This window comes from Myripristis murdjan, chromosome 1 (genome assembly GCF_902150065.1).
Source record: "Myripristis murdjan chromosome 1, fMyrMur1.1, whole genome shotgun sequence".
Classification (NCBI taxonomy): Eukaryota; Metazoa; Chordata; class Actinopteri; order Holocentriformes; family Holocentridae; genus Myripristis; species Myripristis murdjan.
The window spans coordinates 27,726,634-27,752,344 of NC_043980.1; the positions used below are offsets into that span (position 1 = coordinate 27,726,634).

The 25,711-nt window shown below is 40.7% G+C and overlaps 2 protein-coding genes across 12 annotated transcripts in view; one reads left to right on the plus strand and one right to left on the minus strand.

Moving 5' to 3' along the window:
• Window positions 1-24,417, plus strand: part of LOC115361659 (uncharacterized) — a 28,420-nt gene extending 4,003 nt beyond the window's left edge. Inside the window, exons 3-5 of the mRNA XM_030055201.1 lie at window positions 9,220-9,223; window positions 15,689-15,692; window positions 24,405-24,417. The gene's annotated coding sequence lies outside the window, so the exon portion shown is untranslated. The remainder of the gene's footprint in view (window positions 1-9,219; window positions 9,224-15,688; window positions 15,693-24,404) is intronic.
• Window positions 1-25,711, minus strand: part of sorbs2a (sorbin and SH3 domain containing 2a) — a 137,488-nt gene that overhangs the window by 90,313 nt on the left and 21,464 nt on the right. For 10 of the 11 annotated variants that reach the window (XM_030055136.1, XM_030055163.1, XM_030055154.1 and 7 more), the window contains exon 2: window positions 24,150-24,343. The exons of the other annotated variant lie outside the window; for it this stretch is intronic. The gene's annotated coding sequence lies outside the window, so the exon portion shown is untranslated. The remainder of the gene's footprint in view (window positions 1-24,149; window positions 24,344-25,711) is intronic. 11 annotated transcript variants of the gene reach the window in all.

The window sequence follows — 25,711 nt, forward strand, 5'->3', positions numbered from 1 at the left end:
GGAGTCAGGTTCTGCTACTTGGTCTCATGGTTTCACACTAACCCTGACCCTCTGTCAGAGCGTGTTGTCCCTCAGGTTTTAGGTTATTTTCTTCTGTTGTTTAAATGGTTTATAGAGTATTTTTCGACATTCCTTGTTTATAATCTTTATATTGCTTTTTGGTACTTTAGTTCTAGTGTTCAGTTCTGTAACTTTTATAGATACCATACGCCTGGATCAAGTCTGACAGTTCCTGAGGCCCAGTCCCGGGAGTCAGGTTCTGCTACTTGGTCTCATGGTTTCACACTACCGCTGATCCTCCATCAGAGCGTGTTGTCCCTCAGGTTTTAGTTTATTTTCTTCTGTTGTGTAAATGGTTCATAGAGTATTTTTTCTACATTCCTTGTTTATAATGTTTATATTGCTTTTTGGTACTTTACTTCTAGTGTTCAGTTCTATAACTTTTATAGATACCATACGCCTGGATCAAGTCTGACAGCTCCTGAGGCCCAGTACCGGGAATCAGGTTCTGCTACTTGGTCTCATGGTTTCACGCTAACCCTGACCCTCCGTCAGAGCGTGTTGTCCCTCAGGTTTTAGGTTATTTCCTTCTGTTGTTTAAATTGTTCATAGAGTAGTTTTTTCTACATTCCTTGTTTACAATGTTTATATTGCTTTTTGGTACTTAAGCTCTAGTGTTCAGTTTCAAACTTGTTGAGCAAGCTGTTTCAAACCAGCAGTCTGTCATAACTTTAAAACACACCAACATTAGTTGTCAATATGTATGCTGCTCTGGAAATCAAAACAAACCACTGTAGGCAGATGTAGGCAGATAAGTCATTGCTCTAAGTGTTAAAAAAAACTAACTCATATTCAATTTCTGACCTGCCAAGCAAGCTGTTTCAAATTAGCACTCAACCGTTACTTAAAATCAAACAACATTTTGATCACTTCAGTATGGGCTCTGTAACTTTTACAGATACCATAAGCCTGAATCAAGTCTGACAGTTCCTGAAGCCCAGTACCGGGAATCAGGTTCTGCTACTTGGTCTCATGGTTTCACACTAACCCTGACCCTCCATCAGAGCGTGTTGTCCCTCAGGTTTTAGGTTATTTTCTTCTGTTGTGTAAATGGTTCATAGAGTATTTTTTACTACATTCCTTGTTTATAATGTTTATATTGCTTGTTGGTACTTTACTTCTAGTGTTCAGCTCCGTAACTTTTATAGATACGATACGCCTGGATCAAGTCTGACAGTTCCTGAGGCCCAGTCCCGGGAGTCAGGTTCTGCTACTTGGTCTCATGGTTTCACACTACCGCTGATCCTCCATCAGAGCGTGTTGTCCCTCAGGTTTTAGGTTATTTTCTTCTGTTGTTTAAATAATTCATAGAGTAGCTTTTTCTACATTCCTTGTTTATAATGTTTATATTGCTTTTTGGTACCTTAGTTCTAGTGTTCAGTTCTGTAACTTTTATAGATACCATACGCCTGGATCAAGACTGACAGTTCCTGAGGCCCAGTACCGGGAATCAGGTTCTGCTACTTGGTCTCATGGTTTCACGCTAACCTTGACCCTCTGTCAGAGCGTGTTGTCCCTCAGGTTTTAGGTTATATTCTTCTGTTGTTTAAATGGTTCATAGAGTATTTTTTCTACATTCCTGGTTTATAATGTTTATATTGCTTTTTGGTACTTTAGTTCTAGTGTTCAGTTTCAAACTTGTTGAGCAAGCTGTTTCAAACCAGCAGTCTGTCATAACTTTAAAACACACCAACATTAGTTGTCAATATGTATGCTGCTCTGGAAATCAAAACAAACCACTGTAGGCAGATGTAGGCAGATAAATCATTGCTCTAAGTGTTAAAAAAAACTTTAAAAAAATTTCTGACCTGCCAAGCAAGCTGTTTCAAATTAGCACTCAACCGTTACTTAAAATCAAACAACATTTTGATCACTTCAGTATGGGCTCTGTAACTTTTACAGATACCATAAGCCTGAATCAAGTCTGACAGTTCCTGAGGCCCAGTACCGGGAGTCAGGTTCTGCTACTTGGTCACATGGTTTCACACAACCTAATAAGCAAGCTATTTCAACTTAGCAGTCAACCCTTACTTGAAATCACACAACATTTTTATCACTTCGCTATGGGCTCCATAACTTTTATAGTACAAATAACTATATGGACAATACACTTCTGCACAATAATTTTATGGAGGTATGGTTTCTTCAAGCCCAGGGTGTGTAGCCCAGTACCGGGAAACACCCCAGGGATAAGGAGAATTAATTACCTCCCATTTCTGCAATTATCCCCCTCTCGCACCCCCAGCTGCAAAACTGTTTCTCTTTACACTGTTTAACCTGTTTTTATGGGCAAGACATTACAGTGCACTTGGTGTATGAAGGTATATTTCTCAGACCCAGAGTGTGTGGCCCAGTACCGGGAGACCCTCTGGGATGAGGAGTATTATCTCCATTGTGAAATGCTCTCCAAACTGCTACTACAATGTTTCTAGACATCAGTCACCTGTTACTTTGAATCACACCTAAATTGACTGTTGACATGTATTCTGCTCTACAAAACCAAACAAAAACTGTAGACAGACCACTCATTGCTCGTAGTGTTAAAAAAAACTATATATATGATAATATTCGCTGTGTGACCTTCTCAGCTGGCTGTTTCAAGCCAGTAGTCCGCCGCTAGGTTAAATCATACCAACACTGCAATCACACTAATGTCCTTTTATTAATACAAAACAAAAGCAATCTCATAATGCTTGGTTGTCACTTTAACTAACTTTTCCCAGCCTCTTTTTGGAAGAGAGCAGTCTTTTTCTAACTGTATTGCAGGTCTGCCAAGCCCCTCTGTGACAGCCTGGATCAGCCACACCCGCACTTCATCCATAGAGATCAGCTTGTCCATGTACGAAGACGCCTTGCAGGTTTGAAATGTAATGTCAAGTTGTACAAATTATTGTGTATACATGTCACTGCTAAGTCTAGTCCTCACAGCCCCAGTCAGTTGGTCAGAGGAAGGATGGCAACTTCTCCAGTGGGCACAAAAATGAAGGACGTGACACGCTCCAGACCAAGAAGACCAATGGGCAACTGTCAGGAAGACCCCAGCCACCGAAACATTGAGCATCTGCATAGGACATGAGGACACAGGTACAAAAAATCCATCCTATTTATCCTGCATCACAATCTACTTAATTTTTGGTTTTGTCTCATTTACAGTTAACCAAAGAATATTGCAACTCTGATGGTTTTGCATATGAAAGTTGTGTACTTAATTCCATAGCCCAGTGTTACAATGGCTTAATATTACATGTGTCATTTTAAAGGCACGGCAGCCGAGGAGACTGAAGATGGCCAGGCAGATCAATGGCACCCCTGCTGAGGAAACAAAGCAGCAACAAATGAAAAAGTTCAGGTAAAATGAGAACCGATAACACATTTGAAAAAGATGTAGACATAGATATATCTATAAGGGGCAACAGAAAAGTTTCACTTATTTATACAGAGTTTATTTTGATTGGATTGTACTCAACATAGCACGAGTATGGTCACATAACTAACAAGTAATTATTGTCATTTTTTGTCACATGAAAAACTGACCAAGTACTAGAGAAATTCTGACCTTGCTCCAGTGAGGAGACAAAAACATGTTACAAAGAAAAACAATAATACCTGCATGTAAAGTGGTTTGCATTCAACTACACATAATCTAATATTAGAATATGCGTAAATCTCAACATAAAAATTTTTGTGTTGATTTTCCTTAACATGAATTTAATACACTACTTTGAAGACCTGTCTTTTACAGTGTCTAGATACTGTCTCATGACCTTATGTTTTGTTTATATACATTATGTATGCTTCCAAAGCTAATGTCAAAACCACTATACAAACACAAAACATGTATTGCATTGTCTTGTCTCTTTCCAACTGTAGATACCGCAGAAGACTCAAGAAGAAAACAACCAAAGAAAGGAACAAGAGCTCCACTGAGGACATGTTAGTTTTGTGGCACAGATTTCAATTGGTCCTGTGCACAATCATAGTGAGTGGACATTGTTCCATCCCCAGTTAGGTTTAAGAGCGGGTTCCCTTTGGAACTCGTTTGGGGGGGGTGTTAGTGTGGCATGAACGTGGTTAGAGCATTTGTCTCGGGAGCACATCCGAAGCTACAGGTGGGTCACCATTTTATGGTTGCTTTACCAGGCTATCGGGCTACAGTGCATAAGTACCCGCCACAAGTAGCGCCTGAAGACTAGGGAGGAGCTTAGTTAGATTTCAGTGTGTTGCTCTTCTACTGTAAATAAATGTTGTTCCTCACAAAACATTTGGTGTTTCAGCAGTCATTATTTCCTATATTTACTTTTTCCTGATTCCCTTTTGTAGAGGTAAACAGTTTTGGTCAAATTGTATTAATCCTGTTAGATCCATTAAAAACATATTTTGTGTTGTATCATAATTTAAGCATCAAAACTACTACTAAGTTAATAGCATGCATGTACTGATACCAAGTTTAGCATTTATTTCCCCTTTAAATGCATTGACCATTTTTAGTCTTGCCATGTCACTGCAGCTACAATGACCCACACCCTGCTCAAAGTCAATGTCACTCACTCACTCCTAGTAACACAACACAACATTAAAAGGGTATTGTGAATCTGAAAATGCAGAAAAACATGACTAAATCCATTAATGTTACAACATTTGACAATGAAAATTGTAAATGGCACTATCAGCATACTATACATCAAAGAAGAGATGGTGATGTCGCATGGTGTCTCCTACAGGTAAGTCCATGAGTTGGTGTATGATGAAGACAAGCCCCTTCACAGTTAGTATTTTTGTTTCAGGTAGGACAATGAGTTGTTTTATAATGAAGACAAACCTCTTTGACTTAGTATTTTAATTTCACATAGGTTTACTTGTGAATTTACTACTATCTGTAGTAAATTATGGAGGCACACGGCAGCCTCCATAGTCTAGCAGTAGGTGAGGCTGCCGTTTATGTGAGAGAACGGGGTTCGATTCCCGGCGTGGGCCAGAGCAGGAGCAATACACAAACCACAAACAGCATTGGCCAGGCGATTTCACGTGAAAGCCAACATGCGCAAGGCAAGCACATTAAAGTTTCTTCAGAAACTTTCTATCCTCTAGTTATTATGTGCTTGCCTTGAAAAGGCAACACATCTTAAAATCTTGCATATTTAATCTTTTTAATATTATTATTATTCCACCTTTTTTTCGGCGCGCTACTCCTCCTACAGCTTTGGTTTTAGGCCCCCACAATGAATTGGGAAAATGTGCGGCCCCATTGGGAGAAGTGTGCTATTACTTTTATAAGGAATCCAACTCACGGAATTCTCAAAATTCCAATTTTCCTGAAAATTTCGGCCATCCGAAATGAATGGCCAAAACTTCAGAGGGCTCCAGGGCCCAGAGCTTTTAACCTGCGTCCACGCACCAAATACAAAAAACGTGCGTCTTGTGGAGAAGAAGCGGTGTGTCAATTTTCAAACTGATCAGACTATGCGATTTCTCATAATTCAATTTTAAAATCGCGATTTTGCCCTCATTGAAAAATAATGGGAAATCGGCAGACACTCATGCATTTTCAAAGCCTCACAGCTCCCTCATTCTTTGGCCCACAGACTCCATTCAAAGCTTAAATGACTCAGCAGATGTTCAACTTTATGTGTGTCATCTTCAATTTTTCATGTCTGCTTTAGTTTGCCATAAAACACAGTTTAAGTTTGGAGTTATTTTTGAGCCGCCTCTGACTTTTGAATGAGTGTGTATTGCGTGAGCTAGAGTGGCATTCCTGAGGGCTAGAGTGGAGCAGCCCTGAAAATTCGCCTAAAACTTTTGTCTTAAACTTGCTCTGCTGGCCACACTTTTCACTGCACATGCATAAATTTGGGATCAAATTGTAGGAAAAATAGTTGTGCTTTGAAAAATGTAAATACAAAAGCAAAGTAGCTTCAACTTTTTACACTGTGACACTTAACGAGGCAGGAGTGCCAGCTCTCTCCCCCATAGACTCCCATTATATCTGAAATGCAAAGTCTCGGGAGAGAAGCAGAAAGACACACTTTTCCAACTCGCTCTAAGGTGGGCATTTTTGGGAGTTGGAAAATAATTTTGACACAGTTTGAAAGCCCAAAGCCTTGCCTTTCTCATGGTACATTTTATTTTCTGCTCGGACTTACTATCATTGACAAAGAAGCATTTGTTTGACCACTACTTTTAGGTGATTTTTCACAGAAGCAGCACTATCACTCATGCTGTGTGCTTCATAGAGCCTCATTTCTGGCTCCGCCCACACAAGCCCCAGTGGCACAGTGGATAGTGTCTCTGCCTGCCATGCAGGAGACCAGGGTTCAACTCCCCGCCTGGGCAAGAGCCACAACACTACACAGCCCACAAACAGCATAGGGCTGGCGGTTTACACATGTCTAGGCGCTGGCAAGGCAAGCACATCAAAGTTTCTTCAGAAACTTTATAAAGTCTAGTTATTATTATTATTATTATTCTGCAAATAGTTTGGCGCGCTACTCCTCCTACAGCTTTGATTTTAGGCCCACACAATGAATTGGGAAAATGTGCGGCCCCATTGGGAGAAGTGTGCTATTACTTTTATAAGGAATCCAACATCTGGAATTCCCAAAATTCCAATTTTTCTGAAAATTTCGCCCATAGAAAATGAATGGCCAAAACTTCCCGAGGCTCCACAGCGCAGAGCTTTGGATCTAGGTCCACACACCAAATTAGAAAAATTTGCGTCTTTGGGAGAGGAATCTACCTGCGAATTTTCAAACCGATCCGACATTCCGTTTTTACGCAATTCCAGTTCGAAGTTGACGCAATACACATATGGACAGAGCTAGAGTGAGTGACGTCACACTTAGAGTGAAGCAGCCCTGAAAAATCGCCTGAAAATTTTGTCTCAAACTTGATCTGCTGGCCACAATTTTCACTCAACATGCATAAATTTGGGATCAAAATGTAGGAAAAATAGTTGTGCTTTGAAAAATGTAAAGACAAAAGCAAAATAGCTTCAACTTTTTTCATTGAGACTCTTAACGAGGCGGGAGTCCCAGCTCTCTCCCCCATTCAGTCCCATTATATCGGCAAAGCAAAGTCGCGGCAGAAAAGCATAAACACACACGTTTCCAACTCGCCGTAAATCGGGCATTTTCGGGAGTTGGAAAATAATTTAACCATGGTTTAAAAGCTCAAAGCCTTAGGATTCTCGTGGTGCAATCCATTTTCTGCTCGGACTTACTATCGCGGAGAAAGATGCGGTAGTTTGACCCGTGGTTTTCGGCGATCTTGTCACCAGCACCAATGTCATTGCTCCTGTCTGCTTCATAGACAGTAATTTCGGGCTCCGCCCCCATGAGCTCCAGTAGCGCAGCGGTAACCTCTCCAGCCTCTCGTGCTGGAGAGCGGAGTTCAATTCTCCTCCTGCCAGGATTGGCAGATTGGGCTATTTTTAATTCCGTTGGGCAGGGAACAATCACGTTGGGCGTCTACTTCAAAATTGGGCTGCTTTTGGCAACATTTGGCTGCTTATGAACTTTCAACTTTCAACACTAATTCTGCATCAAGGTAAGAAATAATATGGAGCCTATTTGTGTGAGTGTGACTGATTTATGGGAGTTAAATGAATGAATAAATAAATAAATGAATAAATAAATAAATATGCTGGAATGTGATTCTTATCTCCTGTCTTCACCCACTCTACTGATCTCCATTCTTAACTCTGTTTGTACCCATCAATACCCAAAAGTGGAGTTGGCAGTGACTGTATCTACATTTACATCCAAAGAGCGTGAGCTCCCTCTACTGGCAGCCCTGTAAATATATACAAAATAGATGTTATTATAGTTAATAATATTAAAATAATAATAAAAAAATTAGGAACATTTTTGAGATGTGTTCTAATATCCCTCAGTAATAGTCAGGTAGCATAACAACCTTTTATTTATCTATATAATTCTCTTGGGATTTTTGGGGGATTTTTTTTAAGATAAGGGATGGATAAGGAAGCCTAACAAGGTAACCAAGAGATAAGAAACACATTGGATGAAAAATAATTGTTTTTTGTTGGTATTTTATGGCTGATTTAAAACACGGGTCAAAACTGAGCCTAACACCGGGGGTGTTACCATGAAATCAACACAAGAGCAAGGTTAATTGTATATTTGAAGTTATTTACGAATCAATTTGAAAACTACATTTTCGTGGCTGTGTCCCGCCCTCTCTCCCCCCTCCCCAGTCCCCTGCTGGCCTGCACTCACATTATCAAGCCCAAACGCGCTCCAGCGCGACTGCCCCCGATATGCACGTCACATTGAAATACACACATACATTCATCATGTCTTCCTTTTAACTAACAGACGTTTTGTTTCATTTAAGGGGTGTTTATTTACCTTGACAGTTTCAGAGGTAACTTCCTCCGTCTGTGTCCAACTGACAGCCGGAGCCCCCATTTATTTTATATTTTTATTTTTATTTTTGATTCATAATAAGAAATACCTGTTATTGTGGGACTTAACCTTCAGTGTGCATTGTGGGAAAGGGAGAACTGTCTATTGTGGTGATACCAGTTCTTATCACAAGAGGGCACGCTAAGACAAGAAATACAGTCCGTCCAGACGCCGTGCTCGGCTACATTCGGCTGTAATCGTCAGAAGAGTTCCGCATTCAGTTATCAACCAGGCTGCAATGTGTGCGTCTTCTGTGATGTATGATTGACAGGTAAGCAGACTGTTTAGATTAATGGAATTGTGTGTGTGTGAAATAGTGTATGTGAGTGGGGTAGCGAGACATATCAAAGAGACTCACGAAGGACATATATTCTTTATTTGATGACGTGAGTAAGCTAACTGTTATGGCTAGCTCGCTCGCTAAGCGCTAATTACCCTTAGCTTGCTCCCGCGACCCGGAGCGAACGTCAACAGACGGTGGGTGATGTTTATTATTATGGAGTGCAAAATGTAACTAATATAGTCTGCCCCCTTTACTTGATGTCGTAGCACAGTGCACATGACGGTCGCCTTTGTTTTTATGTTGATCCCCTGTTGTGTTCGTGCTCTTTACATTCGGCTGTAATCATCAGAAGAGCTGCACATGCCGTTAGAACCAGGCTGCAATGTGTGTGTCTTGTTATGTATGATTGACAGATGGAGAGTAAACTCGTCTCGACCACAACGCCCTTGTAAGCGTCGTCCTGTGCAAGTGTGCTACACTATATGACAGTCTGTGTGCGCGGCGCACCTGTCAGATCTGGTTGATTATTATTATCGGTTGATTATTGATTGCGCAATGCCGCCGTTCGCATTAAACGATTTTGCGGAGGGAGGAGGATTGCATGATTTACGTCGTATCCACGTTCGCGTGCCCGACCGTGCATGTGCTTGTGCATGACATAACCACCGCGTGTCTTTGAGTATCACGGATGTGTGTAGAGCGGCGAGGAGAGACAGAGAGAGAGAGAGAGAGAGAGAGAGAGAGAGAGAGAGAGCAGCACGCAGCAGTTTGTTTTGAAGCTGAGGCGCGTGATATCAGAGAAACTCTAATACAGTAGACGGGCTCTGGTGATGTTGCGTGTAACCCAACATGCGCAAGGCAAGCACATTAAAGTTTCTTCAGAAACTTTCTATCTTCTAGTTATTTTTATTAGTGGGCAAGCTGCAGCTTGCACACTTATGTTATTCCTACTATTTCTTTCTTTATTTCTTTATTTCTTTCTTTCTTTATTTATTATTCCGTACGTTTTTTGGACCGTAACTCCTCCTACAGCTTTCGTTTTAGGCCCACACAATGAATTGGGAAAATGTGCGGCTCGATTGGGAATAGTGTGCTATTACTTTTCTAAGGAATCCGACTTACGGAATTCCCAAAATTCCCATTTTCCTGAAAATTTCGGCCATAGGAAATGAATGGCCAAAACTTTGGAAGGCTCCAGGGCCCACAGCTTTGGACCTGCGTCCACGCACCAAATACGAAAAATGTGCGTCTTATTGAGAAGAAGCAGGGTTTTGATTTTCAGACCGATCCGACATTCCGTTTTTCCGCAATTCCGGTTTGAAGTTGGAATTCCAGACGCAATACACACTAATGGAGTTGAGCTAGAGTGGCATTCTTGGCATTCCTGAGCGGCTAGAGTGGAGCAGCCCTGAAAATTCGCCTAAAACTTTTGTCTTTAACTTGCTCTCCTGGCCACAATTTTCACTCCACATGCATAAATTTGGCATCAAATTGTAGGAAAAATAGTTGTGCTTTGAAAAATATAAATACAAAAGCAAAGTAGCTTCAACTTTTTAAACTGTGACCCTTAACGAGGCAGGAGTGCCAGCTCTCTCCCCCATAGACTCCCATTATATCTGGAATGCAAAGTCTCGGGAGAGAAGCAGAAACACACACGTTTTCAACTCGCCGTTTCTCGGGCATTTTTGGGAGTTGGAAAATAATTTTGACACCGTTTGAAAGCCCAAAGCGTTACCTTTCTCATGATACATTTTATTTTCTGCTCGGAAACCGCGCGCCGCGGTTACGCTTCCAGCTTGCCCACGCAGTTTCCCCAGAAACTGCACAATCCTCTAGTTATGTGCTTGCCTTGGAGAGGCAACACATCTTATTGTTGTGCATATTTTTTATTTTTATTATTATTATTATTTTTCTGGACAAATTTCGGCGCGCAACTCCTCCTACAGCTTTCATTTTAGGCCCACACAATGAATTGGGAAAATGTGCGGCCCCATTGGGAGAAGTGTGCTATTACTTTTCTAAGGAATCCAACATCTGGAATTCCCAAAATTCCAATTTTTGTGGCAAATTTGGCCCATTCGAATGAATGGGCAAAAACTTTCGAAGGCTCCACCGCCCAGAGCTTTGGACCTAGGTCCACACACCAAATTAGAAAAATGTGCATCATGTGGAGAAGAAGCTGCTTGCGAATTTTCAAACCGATCCGACATGCCGTTTTTTCGCAATTCACGAAAAACAGCTCATGAAACAGAACTAATGGCCGAGGCTCAAAGTGGTACGTAGGAAAGTAGAGCGACGTTCCTGAGCACCTAGAGCGAGGCAGCCATGAAAATTCGCCTGAAACCTTTGTCTTAAACTTGCTGTACTGGCCACAATTTTTACTCCACATGCATAAATTTGGGATCAAATTGTAGGAAAAATAGTTGTGCTTTGAAAAATGTAAAGACAAAAGCAAAGTAGCTTCAACTTTTTTCATTTCGACTCTTAACGAGGCGGGAGTCCCAGCTCTCTCCCCCATTCAGTCCCATTATATCGGCAAAGCAAAGTCGCGGGAGGAAAGCAGAAGCACACACGTATTCTACTCGCCATTTCTCTGGCATTTTCGGGAGTTGGAAAAAAATTAAACCATGGTTTAAAAGCTCAAAGCCTTACCTTTCTCGTGGTGCAATCCATTTTCTGCTCGGACTTACTATCGCGGAGAACGATGCGGTAGTTTGACCCGTGGTTTTCGGCGATCTTGTCACCAGCAACAGTGTCATGGCTGCTGTCTGCCTCATAGAGACTAATTTCGGGCCCCGCCCCCATGAGCTCCAGTAGCGCAGCGGTAAGCTGTCTGCCTGTCATGCTAGAGAGCGGAGTTCAATTCTCCTCCTGCCAGGATTGTCAGATTGGGCTATTTTTAATTCTGTTGGGCAGGGAACAATCACGTTGGGCGTCTACTTCAAAATTGGCCTGCTTTTGGCAACATTTGGCTGCTTATGAACTTTCAACTTTCAACACTAATTCTGCATCAAGGTAAGAAAAAATATGGAGCCTATTTGTGTGACTGTGACTGATTTACGGTAGTTAAATAAATAAATACATGAATAAATAAATAAATCTGCTGGAATGTGATACTTATCTCCAGTCTTCACCCACTCTACTGATCTCCAGTCTTAACTCTGTTTGTGACTGTATCTACATTTACATCCAAAGAGCGTGAGCTCCCTCTACTGGCAGCCCTGTAAATATATACAAAATAGATGTTATTATAGTTAATAATATTAAAATAATAATAAAAAAATTAGGAACATTTTTGAGATGTGTTCTAATATCCCTCAGTAATAGTCAGGTAGCATAACAACCTTTTATTTATCTATATAATTCTCTTGGGATTTTTTGGGGATTTTTTTTAAGATAAGGGATGGATAAGGAAGCCTAACAAGGTAACCAAGAGATAAGAAACACATTGGATGAAAAATAATTGTTTTTTGTTGGTATTTTATGGCTGATTTAAAACACGGGTCAAAACTGAGCCTAACACCGGGGGTGTTACCATGAAATCAACACAAGAGCAAGGTTAATTGTATATTTGAAGTTATTTACGAATCAATTTGAAAACTACATTTTCGTGGCTGTGTCCCGCCCTCTCTCCCCCCTCCCCAGTCCCCTGCTGGCCTGCACTCACATTATCAAGCCCAAACGCGCTCCAGCGCGACTGCCCCCGATATGCACGTCACATTGAAATACACACATACATTCATCATGTCTTCCTTTTAACTAACAGACGTTTTGTTTCATTTAAGGGGTGTTTATTTACCTTGACAGTTTCAGAGGTAACTTCCTCCGTCTGTGTCCAACTGACAGCCGGAGCCCCCATTTATTTTATATTTTTATTTTTATTTTTGATTCATAATAAGAAATACCTGTTATTGTGGGACTTAACCTTCAGTGTGCATTGTGGGAAAGGGAGAACTGTCTATTGTGGTGATACCAGTTCTTATCACAAGAGGGCACGCTAAGACAAGAAATACAGTCCGTCCAGACGCCGTGCTCGGCTACATTCGACTGTAATCGTCAGAAGAGTTCCGCATTCAGTTATCAACCAGGCTGCAATGTGTGCGTCTTCTGTGATGTATGATTGACAGGTAAGCAGACTGTTTAGATTAATGGAATTGTGTGTGTGTGAAATAGTGTATGTGAGTGGGGTAGCGAGACATATCAAAGAGACTCACGAAGGACATATATTCTTTATTTGATGACGTGAGTAAGCTAACTGTTATGGCTAGCTCGCTCGCTAAGCGCTAATTACCCTTAGCTTGCTCCCGCGACCCGGAGCGAACGTCAACAGACGGTGGGTGATGTTTATTATTATGGAGTGCAAAATGTAACTAATATAGTCTGCCCCCTTTACTTGATGTCGTAGCACAGTGCACATGACGGTCGCCTTTGTTTTTATGTTGATCCCCTGTTGTGTTCGTGCTCTTTACATTCGGCTGTAATCATCAGAAGAGCTGCACATGCCGTTAGAACCAGGCTGCAATGTGTGTGTCTTGTTATGTATGATTGACAGATGGAGAGTAAACTCGTCTCGACCACAACGCCCTTGTAAGCGTCGTCCTGTGCAAGTGTGCTACACTATATGTCAGTCTGTGTGCGCGGCGCACCTGTCAGATCTGGTTGATTATTATTATCGGTTGATTATTGATTGCGCAATGCCGCCGTTCGCATTAAACGATTTTGCGGAGGGAGGAGGACTGCATGATTTACGTCGTATCCACGTTCGCGTGCCCGACCGTGCATGTGCTTGTGCATGACATAACCACCGCGTGTCTTTGAGTATCACGGATGTGTGTAGAGCGGCGAGGGGAGAGAGAGAGAGAGAGAGAGAGAGAGAGAGAGAGAGAGAGAGAGAGAGAGAGAGAGAGAGAGAGAGAGAGAGAGAGAGAGAGAGCAGCACGCAGCAGTTTGTTTTGAAGCTGAGGCGCGTGATATCAGAGAAACTCTAATACAGTAGACGGGCTCTGGTGATGTTGCGTGTAACCCAACATGCGCAAGGCAAGCACATTAAAGTTTCTTCAGAAACTTTCTATCTTCTAGTTATTATTATTATTTTTCTGCAAATTTCTTCGGCGCGCTACTCCTCCTACAGCTTTGATTTTAGGCCCACACAATGAATTGGGAAAATGTGTGGCCCAATTGGGAGAAGTGTGCTATTACTTTTATAAGGAATCCAACATCTGGAATTCCCCAAATTCCAATTTTTGTAGCAAATTTGGCCCATTCGAATGAATGGGCAAAAACTTCCGAAGGCTCCAGCGCCCAGAGCTTTGGACCTAGGTCCACACACCAAATTAGAAAAATGTGCGTCTTGTGGAGAAGAAGCAGAGTTTCGATTTTCAGACCGATCCGACATTCCGTTTTCCCGCAATTCCAGTTTAACGTCGAAATTCCAGACTCAATACAAACGAATGGGAGAGGTACGTAGGCTGAGCTAGAGCGGCATAGCTGGAATTCCTGAGAGTTAGAGGGAGGCAGCCATGAAAAATCGCCTGAAACCTTTGTCTTAAACTTGCTCTGGTGGCCACAATTTTCACTCCACATGCATAAATTTGGGATCAAAATGTAGGAAAAATAGTTGTGCTTTGAAAAATGTAAAGACAAAAGCAAAATAGCTTCAACTTTTTTCATTTCGACTCTTAACGAGGCGGGAGTTCCAGCTCTCTCCCCCATTCAGTCCCATTATATCGGCAAAGCAAAGTCGCGGGAGGAAAGCAGAGACACACACGTTTCCAACTCGCCGTAAATCGGGCATTTTCGGGAATTGGAAAATAATTTAAACATGGTTTAAAAGCTCAAAGCCTTAGGATTCTCGTGGTGCAATCCATTTTCTGCTCGGACTTACTATCGCGGAGAAAAATGCGGTAGTTTGACCCGTGGTTTTCGGCGATCTTGTCACCAGCACCAGTGTCATTGCTCCTGTCTGCTTCATACAAAGTAATTTCGGGCTCCGCCCCCCTGAGCTCCGGTAGCGCAGCGGTAACCTCTTTGTCTCTCGTGCTGGAGAACGGAGTTCAATTCTCCTCCTGCCAGGATTGTCAGATTGGGCTATTTTTAATTCCGTTGGGCAGGGAACAATCACGTTGGGCGTCTACTTCAAAATTGGCCTGCTTTTGGCAACATTTGGCTGCTTATGAACTTTCAACTTTCAACACTAATTCTGCATCAAGGTAAGAAAAAATATGGAGCCTATTTGTGTGACTGTGACTGATTTACGGGAGTTAAATAAATAAATAAATGAATAAATAAATAAATAAATAAATCTGCTGGAATGTGATACTTATCTCCAGTCTTCACCCACTCCACTGATCTCCAGTCTTAACTCTGTTTGTGACTGTATCTACATTTACATCCAAAGAGCGTGAGCTCCCTCTACTGGCAGCCCTGTAAATATATACAAAATAGATGTTATTATAGTTAATAATATTAAAATAATAATTAAAAAAAATTATGAACATTTTTTAGATGTGTTCTAATATCCCTCAGTAATAGTCAGGTAGCATAACAACCTTTTATTTATCTATATAATTCTCTTGGGATTTTTTTGGAAGTAACAAGGTAACCAAGAGATAAGAAACACATTGGATGAAAAATAATTGTTTTTTGTTGGTATTTTATGGCTGATTTAAAACACGGGTCAAAACTGAGCCTAACACCGGGGGTGTTACCATGAAATCAACACAAGAGCAAGGTTAATTGTATATTTGAAGTTATTTACGAATCAATTTGAAAACTACATTTTCGTGGCTGCTGGCCTGCACTCACATTATCAAGCCCAAACGCGCTCCAGCGCGACTGCCCTCGGTATGCACGTCACATTGAAATACACACATACATTCATCATGTCTTCCTTTTAACTAACAGACGTTTTGTTTCATTTAAGGTGTGTTTATTTACCTTGACAGTTTCAGAGGTAACTTCCTCCGTCTGTGTCCAACTGACAGCCGGAGCCCCCATTTATTTTTTATTTTTATTTTTGATTCATAATAAGAAATACCTGTTATTGTGGGACTTACCTTGCATTGTGGTAAAGGGAGAACTGTCTGTTGTGGTGATACCAGTTCTTATCACAAGAGGGCACGCTAAGACAAGAATTACAGTCCGTCCAGACGCCGTGCTCGGCTACATTCGGCTGTAATCGTCAGAAGAGCTGCACGTGCGGTTATGAACCAGGCTGCAATGTGTGCGTCTTCTGTGATGTATGATTGACAGGTAAGCAGACTGTTTAGATTAATGGAAATGTGTGTGTGTGAAATAGTGTATGTGAGTGGGGTAGCGAGACATATCAAAGAGACTCACGAAGGAAATATATTATTTATTTGATGACGTGAGTAAGCTAACTGTTATGGCTAGCTCGCTCGCTAAGCGCTAATTACCCTTAGCTTGCTCCCGCGACCCGGAGCTAACGTCAACAGACGGTGGGTGATGTTTATTATTATGGAGTGCAAAATGTAACTAATATAGTCTGCCCCCTTTACTTGATGTCGTAGCACAGTGCACATGACGGTCGCCTTTGTTTTTATGTTGATCCCCTGTTGTGTTCGTGCTCTGTACATTCGGCTGTAATCATCAGAGGAGCTGCACATGCCGTTAGAACCAGGCTGCAATGTGTGTGTCTTGTTATGTATGATTGACAGATGGAGAGTAAACTCGTCTCGACCACAACGCCCTTGTAAGCGTCATCCTTTGCAAGTGTGCTACACTATATGACAGTCTGTGTGCGCGGCGCACCTGTCAGATCTGGTTGATTATTATTATCGGTTGATTATTGATTGCGCAATGCCGCCGTTTGCATTAAACGATTTTGCGGAGGGAGGAGGACTGCATGATTTACGTCGTATCCACGTTCGCGTGCCCGACCGTGCATGTGCTTGTGCATGACATAATCACCGCGTGTCTTTGAGTATCACGGATGTGTGTAGAGCGACAGAGAGACAGAGAGAGAGAGAGAGAGAGAGAGAGAGAGAGAGAGAGAGAGAGAGAGAGCAGCACGCAGCAGTTTGTTTTGAAGCTGAGGCGCGTGATATCAGAGAAACTCCAATACAGTAGACAGGCTCTGGTGATGTTGCGTGTAACCCGACATGCGCAAGGCAAGCACATTAAAGTTTCTTCAGAAACTTTCTATCCTCTAGTTATTATTATGATTGTTTAACTATTACATAACATAGCACAACCTCCCACATGTTTTTACTAAGTTTAGAGCATCATTGATCTGATAACCAGGAACTGGGACTGCCCCCTTTTCTGTCATGTCAGATTTGTAGTTATGTCTTCCTGCAGATGGTGACATGGTGCATTTTCACAATACTTGACAGCTATAATAATGATGACCTTGATAAAACTCTAGTAGCTACAAATATAATTCAAAAGAGGGAAGAGAAGTCACGGGGAGTTTAAAAGGGGCATTCCAAAAGCAATCAGTGTCTGTGTGCTATTTAAATTGGCTGATATAATTAGAATGGAGACAGGCCCCTCTTTAGAGCTAACATGACAAAGCAGGATTTAACAGACTCCACTAGAGACTAATGGCAGACCAGAAAATAGCATGATGTTATACCTTTGCTCTATGACGGAAAAGCTTTTTGAAGCCAAATTTTTATGTTAAAAGAAACAAGAAGGAAAATGTACAAGAAGTAGTGTGACTAATAAATACAAAGTAAACACATACACACAAGTGTCATAGAACATTGAGCTGCCATTAGTAACCAGCAAAACTTTGACCTACTTCAGTCTACCTAGACTTTAATAGTGTCTGAAATTCCCATGGGCAGAATGTTTCACCATCCTGCATTACAAAAAAAAAAAAAAAAAAAAAAAAAGCATCAGCTTGTGTTTTATTGGTAATGCTGAAAAAAACTTTAAGAATTTCCACAACTCTTCAGTTTTGTTGAGATCCTGTGGCGAGATGGCTGTGATACATTGTTTGCATTGTTTTCATGCTCATAAAACCAGTCAGTGACCGCGTTTTGCCCAGCAGATCAGGAAGTCACTGGAACAGACCACTTTGAAATGTGTCAGCAAATCAGAGCCAGTGACCTCAAAAACTGCCTTGTAATACAGTATATTTATTATTACCCAGTTTCACCATTGTTTCCTTTTTTATCCATATGTTCCTATTTTTTTCTGCAGATTTCTGTACTGTACAGTAAATGTTCAATGTATTATTTGCAACTTCTATAGCATTTAAATCATAGACTTTATACTATAGAAGGCTTACTGCCTGTCAGTCCTTAATTTATTTCAGTAAGAGAGCGTAAAAAAATTATGGACAAGATATCATGAACTTTCATAGATGTCTGTGACCAGCTTAATTTGGATGAATCAAAAAACAGGATGATTTTGGTTTCAGTTTCTGAAACCAAAATCATCCTACATACAGAAGTTTCATAAACTCAGAAAGTGTTTTTTTGCATATATTATGTTCACAGGGACTTGGTAAAGCTTCTTTTTGTATTTATTTGTGTATGTGCCTGCATGCACTATACTGTATGTGTGCACATGTACAGGCAGCAGAAGCAAATGAGCAGTGATTGGACTTAAGCCGACTGTGGCCTCCAGGGTCCTGACCCTGGAGTGGCCACTCACAGGATGTCAGCAGATGAAGCTCTTTAGCGAATCTATTTAAAGAGCAAACCAAAATGTAATCTGACAGTTATTTTAATGTGTCTACTCTCAAAACTGAAGAATAAAAATACATTCAGCTGTCTAGAGGTTTAAAATGGCATAAACATTTTGATTTTAATATTAATGCACACTTGGTGCATTTTAATTTGTCAATTCAAAAGAGAAACTATTTATCGGCAGTCATGCCCTGCAGGGAAGATGAGTTTTAAGTCTGGACTCAGTAATTTGACAGGGATAAAACTGAATAGCGAAGCAGAGCAATTTTGTGCTGAACTGTACTTTTGGAGTCAGAGAGAGCAAATCCCTTTCAACAAGGCAACATAATGTCCCTGGAGGTCCAACATAAATCTCAGTCCAGACATGGCTAGCCTGAAACCCAACTGACAGGGAGAGTGACCCTTCCAAAAAAGGCAGAATTTAGAATTGCGCCGTTCCTTAATTACTGAATTGCAGCCAAGTTATTTTAGTGGTGCATTTTTGTGGTAAATATGTGGGGAGTGCAAGGCTATGGCAAGGAAAAGGAGAGGCTTGGGAATCAAAATAAGAGTCTAGCCATAATGTTTTGCCCATTGTGCTTTAAGTGGTCACTGTATTTTATAGCTTGCTGTCTTTTTGCCATGAATATATTTAGTACTACTTCTAGCATTCATCACAGAAGCAGGCCTTTACTCAAATAAAACAAGAAAACAAAACACAGCAATCTTTAAACTAATGCATACATCCATTGGTCAAGTGGTTCTTGACCAATACTTAGCTTTGTGAGAGCTCTTAAGGTCAAATTTTAGCTTTACTTTAATCCTGCATTGGTTTGGGAATCCATGAGAGGATGCTCATTTTGTAAAATGTGCTATACATTATGGCTTCTCCAGTTCATATTTCAAAAAGAAGGCACCAATCACTCAGCCTTGATTCATATTTGTAGTTAATACATTAAAAAAAATAGCCAAAAAAAAACCAAACCAAAACAAAACAAAACAAAAAAAAAATTGATTGAATTACTGGTATTCAAACAAAATGTTATATCAGTCTTCTCTGCAGCACAAGGACAACAATACTAGTTGGTAGATGCTGGTGTCTTTCAATTATTAAGGCTTTGCCAGTCCCATGTAACTGCTCCACCGTCACATCACTGCCAGCAGTTGAGCAACAGTCAATGTTTGTTCAACCTCACCACTCATTAGCAGACCCCCCTCTGGGTGTATGAATGGATAGCAGAGGTCAATAAACTGACCCTTCGTGCCCACTCACTGCCCACACTGCAAACAACAGAGGCCCATGTGTTCTGCAGATTGCATCACAACCCCACTAACGAGCAGAGCCACTGGTCTGAGAGCACTAATGCAATTATGCAACACAAGCCTCGGTGCCGTGAATCAAGGCTATGGGAAGGAACTGGATGTGACATCATGTTGTTGTTCTACAATTTGTATGTGGAACTATAGATGCACTCACTATACACCACACTGATGTCCATAAAGAGCAACAGAGAGACAAAATGACAGCTTCGGTATAAAACAGGCAGAAAATAAAAATGAGAAATATAGATGAGAGCAGAAAAAGTATGGATTGTGGACAGCGGGTTGCAAGAGATTTCCAAGATAACAATTACAAACAGATACAGGGATAAGCAAAAAGGTAAAATCAGAATATGATATAGTGATGAACAGAGAAAAAAAATGACATGAGCATGTAGCATTATGTAACCTGTACGGCTGAGCCATCTGAGGACAGAGCATGAGCAGAGAACAACACATCTAGAACTAACACTGTTGTGTCTCTTCTTCTAAGACTGAAGCACACAAAATTAGAGCTCTGTGCTAATGGCTATTAATTACAACATGCAGTGTTATGGAACCCCAGTCTAGAAACATAAACAACTAATAAAAATGGACATGTAATGCAATGGTGACTGATAAGACCACCAAATGGAAGGACATTGTGTCTTATGGAGTCGAAAGCTAATCCAATTTCAAAGCTGCAGCTTGGTCTTTTTCTGACTGGCCTTTTTGACTTGGTATACTAGCTGGGGCCCAGTTATGGCCTCAAGTTTCTCACATGGTTAAGTGAGCAGAAGACAAAACATTGGTTACTTCAGATTCTGACAAATTTTCAGTTTAATTTGTGATACTTAAACATGTCAGCGAAGAAGTACCTTTGTCAACTTAAGACATTTTAAACCATGAAATTTTAATATCTGCACAAGAAGCACAGGGTCTATCAAACTATAAAAGGCACTGATTTCTGTAACCGCTGATCTTTATGAGCACTTTCCCCTTTAAAGAGCAGGTATTCATGGCAGGCGAAGGTCAAGGAGCCACAGTAATCACCAACCCAAGTCATTGGAGAGCATCTGAGAAGAGTCACCAACCGTAAATAGGCCATAGACATGAAACACAGCACAGAGGTTTAACATGTAAATGAACTTCTGGGGTTTAATGAGAATAACAATGAAATTCATATTTCAAATATGAGCTTTGGGGGACAGTTTTACAAATACTGATTGGATTGCTGTAGGCCATCATACTTAATCTTTGAACTGAATGGTATTTGTAAGAAGGAAAGTGAGATGGATTTTATATGCACTTTTTCAAGATTGCTGTCTTAGTCGAATACAATCTGGTATGCATGTAAAAAGTCTGAAAATTTAATTTCAGATGTAGTGATGATATAGTACTGCTTGTGAAACTAGGGATCTCTCTGGCACTTCCTAGAAAATTCACTAAATTCCTTTAATGCTTCTACTAATGGGTTTTGAGGGGAAGCAACTTTTCTGTAAAATGTAGCATGACAGTGATGAAGCCTCACAGACCACTGCAGCTCAGCAGAAAGGAATGATCTGGCTCTAGTGTTTGGATAAAGGGCAATTTTGCCATCATATACAATGAATAAATAAGCCTTCGTAAAATAAAAAAAATGAACAGTATCATCCACATATGAAGGGGTTTCAGGGCCAGATGCATAATGCTGACATTTGAAAAATGCAACTTAACCTGACAGCTGATTAAAGAAAGTCTATAAATGAAGTTTGAAATCTAAGGGAGAAAAAGAACAAAATATTGGGAAAATAGTTTCTCACTTCAAGCAAAGTGCACATTTGAAGTGAGACTGACTATCTACTATGCCTGAGATGAAATCCCCACACATAGCCTGAATTCCCCAGGTACCAGTGTTAAGTGTAGAACATGAAGATAAGAGGAACTCGATTAGTGCCGGTGGCTATATTTACTGCCATTAGACAGGACCCTTACCCTCTGAGGGGGTTTGGAGCGCTGAGAAAAATCTTTACCCCCAGTTATTAAGACATCTTAGTGTCCGAGAGATACTGAGGCTTTTGGAAATTTTGACTGTGATAGTTGCAAATAACATTATCTATACTGACACAATATTGAAGTTATGTGTCCAAGCCCAGATCTGGAAAAAAACACACAACAATAAGCATTCAGTAATTCACTCCTAAAATTCATCCTGTGGTTTTAGGGAGATGGTCAACTTTATGATATCAACTAGAAGTATCTTCTCAGAAAGTTGACAGTTGTTTTATCTGAACAAATGAAAATTAAGACATCACAACTTTGAGATGTGCGGATGCTAAAATCTATCATCTTTCAAGACACCCCAAATCTGGAGGGTGTTTGTTCATGTTTGAACTTCAATTTTATTTTGTAGACAATCCTGGTACCTCTGCAGGTGATTTTTGGCTTCTCTAGCTTTGATTTTCATAAAAGCCATTAAGCTGTGACAGAACTCGTTCTGCTTCAAAAACTTTGTCACTATTAATGGTGTTAAGCTATAATGCCAGTATCAACAATAAGTGTGACTTTTTAGATGTGTCTGTATAAAGAATAGACATGTCTTTAAAGAAATTATGTTAGAAACCACAGAAAAGCAGCCTGTTCAAATGCTGTCTGTGCATGTTTCACACTCTCACACAATACTGAAACTCAAGCGCCCTGTTTTTTTCACCAGCATCCTGTAAAGGCAACTTTTGATTGTCTTTGTCCTTTTGTATGTCAGACGCTTTCAAACAAATGACCACTAACAGGAAGGAATGAGGAAGAGAGGGAGGAAAAACAAACAGAGCGACAATAACAAGGGAATTAAACTTCAAGCTGCTGAAAATTGAGCCAATGATCCATGCTGAGCTACCAGCTTTGTGGGATCATGCACCTCAAAACTTTTTTGTTCATTTTAGACATTTAATTGAATAAAGGAATAGTTCAAACATATTTTTTTCTGCCTCTAAAATGTAGTGACTATTTCCAAAATCTAGATTACTGGTGAGACTGATCCAGCACAAAGCTATCAACATATGCATATCCCAAAACACTAAGTATTAACACCAAAGAAAATTAGAGAGCAACAGTTTAAGGAGACAGGAATTAATTATTCCCACATACTAAATACAAGAATTTTACCCCCTGCGATGTTGACAGGGAACCAACAAAGGGCCTCTCTGTATGCCAGGTCAAGGGAAAGGGAACCAAGCGAACCGTGCCGCGGACCGGGGCTGGGAACCACCCCTTACTGTGTACCCGAGGGATCAAGGTGACATTCCACAACACCTCTGAGACTGGCCTAATGGAGGGATTGGTGCATGGCTATTGTTGAGCAGGAAAGAAGAGACCACGAAAAAGGGTGTAACAAGAGATGGAAGTATGCAGAAAGGAGAGAGGGAGGAGAATAAAATTCCAGTGAAATTTTACAGGAAGGTAAGTGGTGAAGCAAACATGGACAGGAATGTTTTGGGGGCTTGAAGCAAAACAGAAACTACATGCAAAATGGCTGGTAGAAGAGCTGACTTTCTGTATTATTCAGTAATATCTTTTCTATCCAGCCTAATCCTTTATTTGTGTTTGCTTTCAACTTGATATTTCCTTATTCAGTCACAAGTCATAATGAATTTTTTTTTTTCTGAGGCCACAATAAATGTGTTGGGGTTTAAGCATAAAACCTTTTTAGTCCTCTAAATTGTAAGCTCAGTATTTGCTGATGCTATTTCTGTGGTGGCTGGGGTAGGAGCCACTGTTTTATTTGACACCATTTTCTCCTGTCTACTGTCGCAAAAGACAAAAATTCTACCCTTGGACTATAATTCTGGGGTTTGGCAGCATAGATAAATACAATTCCCTTTTGGTGTCTGGTTTGTACTAGCTAATTAAATATCTTTAAACAGGCTTTCTTCTTGCACGTATCCACAGCAAGAAAATATATACTCACAAATCAGTAGAAAGCATTATGTCATGACATTCTTATTGTGTGTGTATCCAAAAACACGATTAAGCACTAGCAGCAGCAAACTGTTCATACATACTGAAATAGAGATTAAATTTGTTTAATTCCATGGATCACCAAGAATATTAAAACTGTTATGTTAAATCCATAATGTATGAATTGTGTGGTTGTATGTGTGGTTTTAATCTTATTCTGTGAACTAGTGAAGTCTAGAATTTGGATGAATAATCCAGTAACATACTGTATGCTGAATGGTTGTTAAACACACTTGAGTCTTGTAAAGCATTACCTTTTGCTCAAGAAAGCTGGACTGATGGCGTCTGAATTTTGCTTAAGCATGAAAACGCATTGATGTAAGGACATGAAACACTGGTGAGGTGTTGCACTGCAGTCAGAGTATCTTTCATGAAATTTAACCCTAAATTCCTGACCTTTCCCCAGGAGGGTGCAGGTGCAAGAGTACATCAAGCAGAGAAAATTAAACTTACCGTCATAAAATCAAAAGGCTGGAGGCTTGCTAAGCAGAGTCAGGTATAGGTAAGCTGTATGTCCAAGTGCTTTTTCCTTTCTTTTTTGTTGTCCTCTTATGTTCTCAAAATTCTTTCTTCCTTTGGTTCCCCTGTTCCTGATAAGTGTCTCCTGCGGTTCAAGCTTTAGTTCCAGATCTTACCCGGTGCAGCGCCTACGAAGCACAGAGACAACAGAGTGAGGAGAAAGTTAGAGAGCCAAAGAGAGGGAGTGAGAGGGAAAGAGAGTTCCCTGTTTGGGTGAAGCAGTGATCAGATAGGGCTATTTTCAGACCCAGGCATGCTTGTCTATGAGACTGGAAACTTACCCCCAGTGTAGGTGGGTGGGGGCTAAGTGACAGGACTGACTACCTCTCTTTTGCCACACACGCACATATGCACATGTGCATACCCAACACACATACACACACACACACAGAGGCTAACAAAAAGGTACTTGCATTCACACACAAACATGGCAATGGTGTCTAATAGCAGCTAGGTACGCCTCCGAATAGATGAGCAGCATTAATAACAAACAGCAGTGAGGCTGAGCCCACAGAGTGTTGCTGGGGAGGCCGCACACGCCCACCTCTCCACCATGGCTTTAATTCCACACTCAAGGCAAAACCGTCAAAACAGGGCTATGTAAAGTGGATTTTCCTGGCTAAAACTGATGTGGGGTCAAACTGTCCTCACATAAAACATTTTTTCACTTTCTTTAGCTGACAGTTCGATTGTCTGTCAAGATGAGTAAAGGCAGGCTCACAGAGAGAATTGTGCAAGAGTGCACACACATACACACAAAAACGCACACTGACACACACACATACTGCTCTCTTTCTCCCTCACACCCTAGACGGCTCCCTCTCAGAACTAGAAGTAAACATATACAGACAAATTAAGTGTTCACTCACCTGTGTCATTAATAATCTGACTGCAGTGTAACCCATATGGAAATGTATATTTGGAAATGACCACACACATACACACTCACTGAATATACGGGGAGGAGAGGTCAAGCAGAACCACCTCTAGACCCCAGACTCCCTGCTATTCCCAGAGTGGTGATGTAACGACTGCTATTAGCATCTCATATTTAGAGTCTGGTTACCTAAAACCACCCAGGCAGCTACTGTGTAATACGCTATTTGGACTACTTCCACCTCTCCCCTTCATACCAATACTCAAAAATAAACAAAACAGACTTTAAAAAACAACCAGCAAGATACTGCATGTTAGGTTGATAGTGGATAGCTGATGGAATTATTCTCTTCATCAAAAAGATAACTAAAACAGTTTAAATTTATCCTGTGACCTTCACAGTTAATGAAACTGCATCTTTTTTTAGGCACTCCAAAATTTCTATTGTCCACTTTATTAACTTAGGCAGTGAGCTGACATCACACTGGTCTTCTGGCTTACTTAGAAGATCTGCATTAAAGTTTGCAAATGCTTTAAAACCATTGAGTTGAGTATGTCCTAAATGGACTAATTATAGGACTGTGTATCAAAAACAATGGTCAAAATAATGTTTATCTAAG